Source organism: Bos indicus x Bos taurus, chromosome 20 (assembly GCF_003369695.1).
Source record: "Bos indicus x Bos taurus breed Angus x Brahman F1 hybrid chromosome 20, Bos_hybrid_MaternalHap_v2.0, whole genome shotgun sequence".
Classification (NCBI taxonomy): Eukaryota; Metazoa; Chordata; class Mammalia; order Artiodactyla; family Bovidae; genus Bos; species Bos indicus x Bos taurus.
In genome coordinates this window covers 47,311,704-47,325,422 of record NC_040095.1, presented here as the reverse complement: position 1 = coordinate 47,325,422, position 13,719 = coordinate 47,311,704, and the positions used below count along the sequence as shown (strand labels likewise).

General features: G+C 37.2%; 1 long non-coding RNA gene across 1 annotated transcript in view; it reads left to right on the top strand.

Moving 5' to 3' along the window:
- LOC113879175 overlaps nt 1-10,562 on the top strand; it is a 170,507-nt gene extending 159,945 nt beyond the window's left edge. The window contains exon 5 of the long non-coding RNA XR_003507225.1: nt 10,459-10,562. This is a non-coding gene — a long non-coding RNA (uncharacterized LOC113879175). The remainder of the gene's footprint in view (nt 1-10,458) is intronic.
- The last annotated feature ends 3,157 nt before the right edge of the window (nt 10,563-13,719 follow it).

Genomic DNA, 13,719 nt, shown 5'->3' with positions numbered 1-13,719 from the left:
TATCTATGCACCAAGAGAAGAGAGATAAGAGTGTAAGGGACAAATTTCTTGTTTGAGAAATACAGCTCCTTGCTAAAAGCCTATTGGGGGGATTGTTGGGTCACATAGTAGTTGTATTCCTAGTCTATTAAGGAATTTCCAAACTGTTCCCCATCAGTTTGGTTCAGCTCAGTCACTCAGTAGTGTCTGAATCTTTGGGATGCCATGGACTGCAGCACACCAGGCTTCCCTGTCCATCACCAACTCCCAGGTCTTGCTCAAATTCATATCTACCAAGTTGGTGGTGTCATACAACCATCTCATCCTCTGTCATTCCCTTCTCTTCCTATATTTAATCTTTCCCAGCATCAGGGTTTTTCCAATGAGTCAGTTCTTCACATCACGTGGACAAAGTATTGGAAATTAGTAAAGGACTGATTTCCTTTAGGATGGACTGGTTAGATCTCCTTGCAATTCAAGGGACTCTCAAAAGTCGTCCCCAATGCCACAGTTCAAAAGCATCAATTCTTTGGTGCTCAGCTTTCTTTATGGTCCAACTCTCACATCCATACATGACTACTGGGAAAATCACAGATTTTATTAAATGGATTTTGGCAGCAAAGTAATGTCTCTGCTTTTTTAAATGATGTCTAAGTTTATCATAGCTTTTCTTCTAAAAGCAAGTGTCTTTTATTTTCATGGCTGCAGTCACCATCTTCAGCGATTTTGGAGCCCAAGAAAATAAAATTTGTCACTGTTTCCTCATCTGCTTGCCATGAAGAGATGGGACCGGATGTCATGATCTTAGTTTTTTGAATTTTGAGTTTAAAGCCAGTTTTTTCACTCTCCTCTTTCACCTTCATCAAGAGGTTCTTTCTTTCCTCTTTGTTTTCTTCCATAAAGGTGGTGTCATCTGCATATCTGAGGTTATTGATATTTCTCCTGGCAATCCTGATTCCAGCTTGTGCTACATCCAGCCCAGCATTTTGCATGATGTACTCTGCATATAAGTTAACTAGGCAGGAAGATAATACCCCTTTCCAATTTGAAACCAGTCATTTGTTCCATGTCTATTCTAATTGTTGTTTCTTGACTTGCATACAGATTATTCAGGAGGCAGATAAGGTGTTGTGGTATTCCCAACTCTCTAAGAATTTTCTGCAATTTGTTGTCATCCACACAGTCAAGGCTTTGGCATAGTCAATAAAGTGGAAATCGATGTTTATTTGGATATTCTCTTGCTTTTTCAATGATCCAATGGATGTTGGCAATTTGATTTTTGGTTCCTTTACCTTTTTAAATCCAGCTAAACATCTGGCATTTCTTGGCTCATGTACTGTTGAAGCTTTGCTTGAAGAATTTGGAGCATTACTTTGCTAGCATTTGAGATGAGTGCAATTGTGCAGAAGTTTGAACATTCTTTGGCATTGCCTTTCTTTTGGATTGGAATGAAAACTGATGTTTTCCATTTCTGTGGCCACTGCTGAATCCTCGGAATTTGCTGACATATTGAGTGTAGCACTTGAACAGCATCATCTTTTAGGATTTGTGGTAGCTCAAATGAATTTCTATCATCTCCACTAGCTTTGTTCCCAGTGATGATACGTAAAGCCCACTTAACTGCATTGCAGGATGTCTGGCTCTAGGTGAGTGATCACACCATAGTGGCTCTCTGAGTCATGGAAATCTTTTTTGTACAGTTATTCTGTGTATTCTTGCCACTCTTTAATATCATCTGCTTCTGTTACGTCCATACCATTTCTGTCCTTTATTATGCTCATCTTTGTATGAAATATTCCCTTGATAGCATTAATTTTCCTGATGAGATCTCTAGGCTTTCCCATTCTATTGCTTTCCTCTATTTCTTTGCATTGATCACTAAGGAATGCTGTCTTATCTCTCCTTGCTATTCTTTGGAACTCTGTGTTCAGATGGGTATATTTTTCCTTTTCTCTTTTGCCTTTCACTTCTCTTCTTTTTTCAGCTATTTCTAAGGACTCCTCAGACTACCATTTGGACTTTTTGCATTTCTTCTTCTTGGGGATGGTCTTGATCACTGCCTCCTGTACAAAGTCACGAACCTTGGATAGTGCTCCAGGTACTCTATCTATCTAATTCCTTGAAACTATTTGCCACTTCTACTGTATAATTGTAAGGAATTTGATTTAGGTAATACCTGAATTATCTCACTGTTTTCCCTACTTTCTTCAATTTACATTTGAATTTTGCAGTAAGGAGTTCAAGATCTGAGCCACAGTCAGCTCCCAGTCTTGTTTTTCTTACTGTACAAGCTTCTGTAGAAGCTTCTCCATCTTCAGCTGTAAAGAATATAATCAATCTGATTTCAATATTGACCATTTGATGATGTCTACGTATAGAGTCATCTCTTGTGTTGCTGGAAGAGGGTATGAAACAGTATGAAAAAGCAAAAAAGATGTGACTCTGAAAGATGAATTCCCCAGGTTGGTAGCCCATATGCTACTGAGAAATAACTCCAGAAAGAATGAAGAGATGGAGCCAAAGCAAAATCAAAGCCCAAGTGTTGTTGTGACTAATGATTGAAGTAAAGTCCAATGATGTAAAGAACAGTATTGCATAGGAACTTTGAATATTAGGTCCATGAATCAAGGTAAATTGGAAGTGGTCAAACAGGAGATGGCAAATGTGAACACTGACATTTTAGGAATCAGTGAACTAAAATGAACTGGAATGGGTGAAATGAATTTAGAGGATCTTTATATCTACTACTCTGGGCAAGAATCCCTTAGAAGAAATCTAGTTGCCTTCATAGTCAACAAAATAATCTAAAATGAAGTTCTTGGGTGCAATCTCAAAAATGATGGAATGATCACTGTTCAATTCTAATACAAAACATTCAATATCACAGTAATCCAAGTCTATGCCCCAACCACTAACTCTGAACAATCTGAAGTTGAATGGTTCTATGATGACCTACAAAACCTTCTAGAACTGACAGAAAAAAATAAATGTTCTTTTCATCACAGCTGACTGGAATGCAAAAGTAGGAATTCAAGATACCTGGAGTAATGGCGAGTTTGGCTTTGGAGTACAAAATGAAGCAGGGCAAAGGCTAACAGAGTTTTTCCAAGAGAATACACTGGTCATAGCAAACACCCTCTTCCAACAACTGTTCCCCATATTGGCTGTATCAATTTATGTTCCCACCAACAGTGCAAGAGGGTTTCCTTTTCTCCACACCCTCTCCAGGATTTATTGTTGGTAGATTCTGACTGATGAAAGGTGATAGCTCATTGTAGTTTTGACTTTCATTTCTCTAGTAATGAGCAATGTTGAACATATTTTCATTTGCTTATTCACCATCTGTGTATCTTTGGAAAATGTCTGCTTAGGTATTCCACCCATCTTTTGATTGGGCTCTTTGTTTTCATGTTGTTGAGCTACATAAGCTACTTATATATTCTGGAGATTGATTAATCCTTTGACAGTTATTTCTTTTTTTTTTCTTTTTTTAAATTTTATTTTATTTTTAAACTTTACAAATTGTATTAGTTTTGCCAAATATCAAAATGAATCCGCCACAGGTAGTTTCTCACATTCTGAAGGTTCTCTTTTAATCTTGTTTATTGTTTCCTTTGCTGTGCAAAAGCTTTTAAGTTTAATTAAGTCCCATTTGTTTATTTTTGTTTTTATTTCCATTACTCTAAGAGGTGGGTCAGAAAGGATCTTGCTGTGATGCATGTGAAAGATTCATGCTGATGTATGGCAGAGACAAAAAAAATATCATAAAGCAATTATCCTGCAATCTTAGAAAAAATGATTAGTTATATAAACGCTGCTCTCTCAATTTGTCCCACCCTCTCCTTCCCACACTGTGTCTAGAAGTCTGTTCCCTACATCTGTGTCTCTATTCCTGTCCTGAAAATACGTTCACCTGTACTATTTTTCTAGATTCCACATATATATAATAATATACATTGCCATGTGTAAAACAGATAACCAGTGGAAAGCTGCTATATAACACAGGGAGGCCAGCATGGCAGTCTGTGATGACCTAGAAGGATGGATGAGAGAGGGGCAGGAGGGAGGGTCAAGAGAAAGGGGATATATGTGTGTGTACATATATAAATATGCTTATGACTGATTCATGTTATAGGGCAGAAACCAACACAACATTGTAAAGCAATTATCCTCCAATTAAAAATATATAAAAAGTGTTGGTGATATTTCAGGCTCAACCATGAGAGTCATGTTGCTTCAGTCATGTCTGACTCTTTGAAACCCTGTGGACTGTAGCCCACCAGGGTCCTCTGTCCATGGGATTCTCCAGGCAAAAATACTGGAGTGGGTTGCCATGCACTCCTTCAGGGGACCTTGTTGACCCAGGGGTTGAACCCTTGTCTGTTAACGTCTCCTGCATTGGGAAGCAGGTTCTCTGCCACTAGGGCCACTTGGGAGGCCCATAGGTTGTTACAAATGCTTTACTTGGCAAACCTCACCAGGAAAGTTGCCCTCCCCATTTCAAACTTGCCTCACAGCCTTTGAAGTGTGATTCAGTCAAGGACACAGACACCTCTGACTGATCATGTTATTTGCATGTTTGCATTTCTAATACAGACGGCTCTATTTATAGGTAGTTTCTTTCTGAGGCCATTGGCAGAGTTATTCACTCAATCCTGTAAGCTCTGGAATGGGGTGGAAACTTTGAATAGAAAAGGAAACTTTGAAAACACACTACTGCTGCTGCTGTTGCTGCTGTCCCTTCAGTCGTGTCTGACTCTGTGTGACCCCATAGACGGCAGCCCACCAGGCTCCCCAATCCCTGGGATTCTCCAGGCAAGAATACTGAAGTGGGTTGCCAAGCCACTCTAACTTAGTACGCAGTGCTTCTCTGCTCTTGGCACGCTCCCATGTCCCTTCTCTTAGGCCAGGGTCCATTCAAGGGCCAGAGGCTTTTGTTTGGAGATCCCTTGACAGTGGGACAAACACCACTTCTTTATGATCCACCTGACTCACCAGGCCATTGTTTCATAGGAGAAAAAAATTAAATATAAGAAAGGTTGGGGCCCTCTCTGTGTTTGGCCTAATATACTACCATGATAGGAGAAGGAAATGGCAACCTACTCCAGTACTCTTGCCTGGAAAATCCCATGGATGGAGAAGTCTGGTAGGCTACAATCCATGGGGTCATGAAGAGTCAGGCACGACTGAGTGACTTCACTTTTACTTTTCAGTTTCATGCACTGGAGATGGAGAAGGCAATGGCACTCCACTCCAGTACTCTTGCCTGGAAAATCCCATGGACGGAGGACCCTGTAGACTGCAGTCCATGGGGTCGCTAGGAGTCGGACACGACTGAACGATTTCACTTTCACTTTTCACTTTCGTGCATTGGAGAAGGAAATGGCAACCCACTCCAGTGTTCTTGCCAGGAGAATCCCAGGGACGGGGAAGCCTGGTGGGCTGCCATCTCTGGGGTCGCACAGAGTCGGACACGACTGACGTGATTTAGCAGCAGCAGCAGCAGCACTACCATGATAAGTGATTACAAGCCTCTTTGTCCACTGTTAATTTCATTTTCTTTATTCAAAGTTGCATCTATTGGTACTCCAACAACGAGGCAGCTCAGCTCTTTCCTAGCACAGCTGAATTCCTGGCATGGACAAATTCAGGTTTCTTGACTGATGCAACAAAGGAGACTGTACATCAGAAAAACAATGGATGTCTCACTCAACAAAGAAAAACAATAGAAATTACAGGAACTAGAGTGAATTATAGAATTTAGGTGACATTTAGAGAAAGCAATGGTTTTATGTGCCAAAGTAGCACAAAGTTATACTTAAAGGGGCCAACATAAGGGGTAGACTATAAAGTGATCTCAGGGTCTTATGTACTTGGAAACTACAAAGTTTAATAAAATTTAATAAATAATCTGAGAGGAAACTGTCAGTAGAAGGGAAAGATGCTTTAATCAGAAAAACCAATATTCTGGGAGGTGGGTCATAGAGGATCCTGCTGTGATGTGTGTCGGAGAGTGTTTTGCCTATGTTCTCCTCTAGGAGTTTTATAGTTTCTGGTTTTACGTTTAGATCTTTAACCCATTTTGAGTTTATTTTGTGTATGGTGTTAGAAAGTGTTCTAGTTTCATTCTTTTACAAGTGGTTGACCAGTTTTCCCAGCATCACTTGTTAAAGAGATTGTCTTTAATCCATTGTATATTCTTGCCTACTTTGTCAAAGATAAGGTATCCATATGTGTGTGGATTTATGTCTGGGTTTTCTATTTTGTTGCATTGATCTATATATCTATATCTGTCTTTGTGCCAGTACCATACTGTCTTGATGACTGTGGCTTTGTAGTAGAGCCTGAAGTCAGGCAGGTTGATTCCTCCAGTTCCATTCTTCTTTCTAAAGATTGCTTTGGCTATTTTAGGTTTTTTGTATTTCCATACAAATTGTGAAATTATTTGTTCCAGCTCTGTGAAGAATACCATTGGTAGCTTGATAGGGAAGACATGGAAGCAACATAGTTGTCCATCAGCAGATGAATGGATAAGAAAGCTGTGGTACATATACAAAATGGAGTATTACTCAGCCATTAAAAAGAATACATTTGAATCAGTTCTAATGAGGTGGATTAAACTGGAGCCTATTATACAGAGTGAAGTAAGCCAGAAAGAAAAACACCAATACAGTATACTAACACATATATATGGAATTTAGAAAGATGGTAACAATAGCCCTGTATACGAGACAGCAAAAGAGACACTGATGTATAGAACAATCTTTTGGACTCTGTGGGAGAGGGAGAGGGTGGGATGATTTTGGAAAATGGCATTGAAACATGTATATTATATATGAAATGAGTCACCAGTCCAGGTTCGATGCACGATACTGGATGCTTGGGGCTGGTGCACTGGGACAACCCAGAGAGAGGGTATGGGGAGGGAGGAGGGTTCAGGATGGGGAGCACGTGTATACCTGTAGTGGATTCATGTTCATACATGGCAAAACCAATACAATATTGTAAAGTTATAAAATAAAATAAAAAGAAAAAACAGCAATCTGGGTAGATGGTGGACTTGTTTACAGAGACCAGTTTGGAAGATGCTACTCAACCATGACAGTTTTTAAAGGAAAAGAATGCAAGAAGAATCTCAGTGAATCATCCAGGCAGCACATTCTCCATCATGTGCAGACTGGGTGACTCTCTCTTCAGATGTTATCTTCCCTCTATGATCCTTAGGATCATTGCAGTATCCTGTAGGATTCCTGTAGTGGGCTTTGGAGGGTAGAGAGCTATTCATTCTTTAATTACTCAATTCTTCATTCTTGCTTCTTTTTATCTGGTAAAAGAATCAGCAGATTAGACAATGCATGGTGTGTATTTTTTCAGGAGAGCGTAAGTCAGGAATTAGTTTCAATTGTTTTAGTGATCTCATTCCTATAAATGAGGGTTTTTTGTCATTTTACTTTATTTTGCTCTTTTAAAATAAACTAATTTATTTTTAATGGGCGGATAATTGCTTTCCAATGTTGTCTTAGTTTCTGTCATATAAAGAAGGAGACAAAAATGGGAAAAGCAGGAAGGGGCAAAAGAGCTGCTTTCAATTGCTGAATCCTAAAAATTAAAGGATAATGTTTCAAAAATTTCTAAATGCCTATCACTACTAAAAAGAATGCCAAGTATTCAATAGATATGTGCTCTCTTGTGTTTGTTCATATGGGTGTTTGTGTTTTACCTGGGAGTACATATAGTGAAAAGTATTATGTCCAGTACTATTTGAATGCAGAATTTCAAAGGACAGCAAAGAGATAAGAGTGTCTTCCTCAGTGATCAGTGAAAAGCAATAGAGTGGGAAAGACTAGAGATCTCTTCAAGAAAATTAGAGATACCAAGGGAACATTTCATGCAAAGATGTGCACAATAAAGGACAGAAATGGTATGGACCTTAATAGCAGAAGCTGTTAAGAAGAGGTGGCAAGAATACACAGAAGAACTATACAAAAAAGATCTTCATGACCCAGGTAACCATGATGGTGTGACCACTCACCTAGAGCCAGACATCCTGAAATGTGAGGTCAAGTGGGCCTTAGCAAGCATCACAATGAATAAAACTAGTGGAGGTGATGAAATTCCAGTTGAGCTATTTCAAATACTCTAAGAATTACTGTGAAAGTGCTGCACTTAGTATGCCAGCAAATCTGGAAAACTCAGCAGTGGCTACAGGGCTGGAAAAGGTCAGTTTTCTTACAATCCCAAAGAAAGGCAATGCCAAAGAATGTTCAAACTACTGCACAATTGACATATCTCACTACCAAAGTAATGCTCAAAATTCTCCAAGCCAGGCTTCAACTGTGAACTTCCATATGTTGAAACTGGATTTAGAAAAGGCAGAGGATTCAGAGATCACATTGCCGACATCTGCTGGAGCATCAAAAAATTAAGAGAATTCCAGAAAAATACCTACTTCGGCTTTATTGATTACATCAAAGCCTTTGATTCTGTGGATAACAACAAACTGTGGAAAATTCTTAAAGAGATGGGAATACCAGACCACCTTACCTGCCTCCTGAGAAATCTGTATGCAGGTCAAAAACAACAATTAGAGCTGGACGTGGAACAACAGACTCATTCCAAATTGGGAAAGGAGTATGTCAAGGCTTTATACTGTCAACCTGCCTATTTAACTTAAATGCAGAGTACATCATGCAAAATACAGGGCTGGTTGAAATAAGAGCTGGAATCAAGAGTTCTGGGAGAAATATCAATAACTTCAGATTTGCAGATGACACCACTCTTATGGAAGAAAACAAAGAGGAACTAAAGAGTCTCTTGGTGAAGGTGAAAGAAGAGAGTGAAAAAGCTGACTTAAAACTCAAGATTCAAAAAAACTAAGATTATGCCAAATAGGTAGGGAAACAGTGAGAGACCTTGTTTTCTTGGGCTCCAAGATCACTGCAGACGGTGACTGCACCCATAAAATAAAAAGATGCTTGTGTCTTGGAAGAAAAGCTACAACAAACCTAGACAGTGCATTAAAATGTAGAGACACTACTTTACTGGCAAAAATCTGTGTAGTAAAAGCTATGGTTTTTCTAGTAGTCATGTACAGATATGAGAGTTGGACCATAAAGAAGCCAGAATACCGGATAATTGATTTTAAACTAGAGGTTCCATAAAATTCAGAAACTCCACAAATGGCTATTTGTTGATCTGTCAAAGTCTGCTGACTCTTTGGAGATTCATGGATCCAGTCCATTTGTATTGTACAGCACCAACATGTAACAATGTGGTTTCCAACACACATTAGCATGGAAGGAGAAATAAAAGCATAGCTCAGCCCAGAAGCCATGCATACGATTCTTTTCTGAAGCTCTTTAGGATGAACTAGTCTCTATTGAAATTCAAGAGGTCTGAGAAGCATAGCTTCCTGTGCTTCTGAAAAAGTGAGGCACACAGCTATTGATGTACACTGATGATGTCTACAATCCTAAATCCAGATTAACCTTATATCTAAAATGGCTATCTACTGTGACTCTCAGTAATGAGTCAGGCAATGACATTCCAGACAATGCAAGACTAGAATATGAATACAGCATTCTAAATTCTCCAATTCTCACTAAGAAAAAATACTATCTTTGTGACTACAGGTCCAAAACACTATTATGGTCTACATTTTTATTATCCATTGGTATTCTAGGTATATTCTGTGGGGTCCTAGAATTGTTTGCTCTGATTCAAATTGTTGTAAAGAATAAGCTTTGTTAAACAGTGACAAACTTTATTTTCTTGGGCTCCAAAATCACTGTAGATGGTGACTGCAGCCATGAAATTAAAAGACATAGTTAAAAGTCATAATTAGAAGGCTTGCTCCTTGGAATAAAAGCTATGATCAACTAGGACAGCATATTAAAAAGCAGAGACATTACTTTGCCAGCAAAGTTCTGTCTAGTCAAAGCTATGGTTTTTCCAGTAGTCATGTATGGATGTGAAAGTTGGACTATAAAGAAAGCTGATCACCAAAGAACTGATGCTTTTGAACTATGGTGTTGGAGAAGACTCTTGAGAGTCCCTTAGGTGCAAGGAGGCCCAACCAGTCAATCCTAAAGGAAATCAGTCCTGAGTATTCACTGGGGGGACTGATGCTGAAGCTGAAGCTCCAATACTTTGGCCACCTGATATGAAGAACTGTCTCTTTGGAAAATACTCAGGTGCTGGGAAAGATTGAAGGCAGGAGAAGGGAATGACAGTGGATGAGATGGTTGGACAGCATCACCGACTCAGAGGACATGAGTTTGAGCAACCTCCACGAGTTGGTGATGGACAGGGAAGCCTGGCGTGCTGCAGTCTATGGGGTTGCAAAGATTCAGACATGACTGAATTACTGTACTGTACTGAACTGAACTATGTCCAGATTTCAGTTGGAGAAAATATTTTTGTTACATTTGACCGCATTTTTCAACTGAAATATCCTTTTGCCCAATTTGCTTCTGTCAGGGGGATTCTTCTATCACATGGCTTCCATGCTGGCTCAGACTATAAAGAACACACCTGCAATGTGGGAGACCTGTTTCAGTTCCTGGATTGGGAAGGTCCCTGGATAAGGGAATGGATATACGCTCCAGTATTCTGGCCAGGAGAATTTCATGGACTGTGCAGTCCATGGTGTTGCAAAGAGTAGGACACGGCTGAGCAACTTTCACTTCACTTCCATCACATGCCACTGTACCCTTATTAATTACTAATTTCATTAGTATCTGGTTTATTGTTTTTGCAATGAAGATAGGTAGACATAAAACCTCTCACACAAAATCTGGAATGTTTTCCAAGTTCCCAATATTTTGTAGTTATTTTCACAACATAGCTTTCTGTATAAGCATTTTCATAATATTAGAAGTGTATTTCTAAAGTAAATTTTCTGAATTAGAATTGCTGTGTGAACTGCAAAACATAAGGCTTTTAGATGCACTGAAGTCATCTCTCTAGAGACTGGGTGTTTTTTGTCTCCTTCCAGGAACCCATGTGAGTGCCGTTTCCCAATAGCTTCATTAAGAATATACACAGCTTTCATGTTGACAATTTAATGCATTAGGAAACTTTCTTGCTGCACGTTTTTTATGGAAATTTTCTAATCAGATTTTTTATAGAAAAGTTCATGGTAAATTCTGTAAGTAATAATGCTGTATAGCATGGAAAAATCTGCATTTAAAAAATACAAAAACTCAGTGAAATAATAGCAAAAAAATCCCTAAGGAGGCATGCTCTTAAATCTAGTAGGAGTAATGTTGCAAAATAAATAACAGGAAATATAAATATTGAACTTTGGGGCAATCTGCTGATTACGGAATTGTATTCAGTGTGTATTTAAACATTAATTTATTTTATTTAACTAGATTTGCATAGAGTTTCTATACATCATATAAGAGCCATTTTGTACATTTTTTTGTAGAATATGTTCTCACAGCTTTCATCTGTTTTACTCTCATGCTTTTGGTCTTTTTTCATCAATTTTTAAAAGCCTTTTATTTATTAAGAATTTATTCTTTAAATCTGATTTTTTTTGGTAACTCTGTTTTTCCATATATATTTTAGTCAGATTTATTAATATTTTTCATTACTGCCTCTGGAATTTTAGCTAATTAGACAGTCTTCTTCTACATCAATATCACAGAGGAATCTCCTGATTTCTTTAATACTTTAAATGTTTTCTTTTAATGCTCATTTTATTACATTTTACATTTATATTTATGAATAATCTAAAGCTTATTATTTTGTATTATTTGAGGAATTTATCTGGTTTCTTCATGTCACTCTCCTTTTATCCCAAGGGAATTTAGTTAAAAGTTCACATTTTCATTAGTAACTTAAGATATCATCTTTCATAAATACTAATTTTCATAAGTTTTTAGCCTATTTATGGATCTTTTATCTTTTACCATCAGTTTGTCTATTTATGTGTCAATACAGCAGTCTTAAAAAAAATAGTTGAATTAGAGTATGTTGAAATATCTCAAGGACTGGTTACACTTTCACTTCAGTGTTTTCCTACAGATTCTTGTAAAGTTTATTTCTTAAATTGAGTAAGACATTCTTTATCATCAAAATAAATATGTTGTTAATTTTAATGCAATCACATTACTTTTTAAATTTATTTAAAGACAACTGACACATTGAAGAGGTTGAGATATGCAGACTAAGAGGAAGGAATGGCTTTCCATCTGCTCAACTTTACTTGAAAGTTTTTTAAGAGTGTATTATAGATTGTAACTTAAATGTTTATAAGGTCTACCCTACTGATTATGTTGTTAAATCTTTTAAAATTGTACTTATTCTTTGTCAATGTGTCCTATTTTTATCTGAGTGTAGTGTGTTAATGTGTTCTTTTTTCAGTGCTTTTCAGAAATTTATTTCTGTATAATTTCTATTATACAAATTACTCTTTCATAGGTGTTTATTATAATATTACAATAACAGATGTTCATATTTTTTGCCTTTTATCACTAAAAAAGTTTTCTTGCTACTGTTTGTTGGTCAGAATTGTACTTTTATATTTTAATATTACAACCTCTACTTTATTCATAGTTTTATTCTATTGATATTTCCTTTTCCCTGTATGTGTGTATGGGTCCTTGGCCATCCTTTTATTTTCAACTTCTAATCATTTATTTATAAATGAGTCTCTTCAGAGAAAAGAGTATTATTTTATGATTCAATATGAAGGATTTTTTTATTAGTGAGAAAACTCAGATTTTTTTATATGCTTGGTGTATTATATAGTGACTGTCATATTATTTTATTTTTAAATTTCTGTGCTTATATATTATATTTAATAAATTTCTTTCTCATTGTATGCAATTTTGTTATGTATTTGATGCTTATGGTATTTAGAATATTTAGCTGCTTTATCTTTTTATATCTTTATAATGGTCTTAATCATCTTTATTCTTCAAATATCTAGTTTGTCACATTTACATGATATAAGTTGTTTGTTACCTATTACCTACATATTCAAGAGTGATTAAAAAAATCCAAGGGATTTTTTTTTCCCCTGTGTTGCTATCAAATTGGTTCAGCTCCATCAATGGAGTACTGAAGTGAGAGCTCTGGGGAGAAAAGAGGAACTCTCTAAAGATAGGAAGCATAATGATGAAGGCTAGAGATAAAGAGTACATTTAAAAGTCCATGTATTGAAACTGGACAGAGGTGATGGTTGCTCAATGCTATGAAAGTTTTAAATGCCATTGGATTGTACACTTTATAATGGTTAAGATGCTTGGGAATGGGAGTGGTAGACAAATTGCATGTATACAATACTTGAATGCTATCTTCATAAGACAGTTGCATCTAGCATTCTCTATGTATTGATTTCTCAGTGCGTTTTTGAAACATGGCTTACAGGACACAATTAAGTCCAAAGGTCTCCATGTTTAATTCAGTCAGCATAGCGAGGTGTAGTTTGTATTTGTTTGTTCATTTTTAATGGATAAAGTCTTTGGGTGATATCCATTGAGATAGGGAAAGAGTTGATATGTTCTCTAGGTCTCTTTCAATTTGCAGAACCCTGAATCTTTGCTACTCATTGTCATGTTTAAAGGAAACAACTCCAGTTCTCCATCTTCTTTTCTTCCAGAAGGAATTGTTTTCCCAATGCTGCCACCTCTGGGCTTTTCCAACACCCTCTCTGCTAGGTCTGTGAACCATCTAGTTCCTGACATGTATTCAAAATTTTTGCACTTAAAGTTGAATTTATTTTTTTCT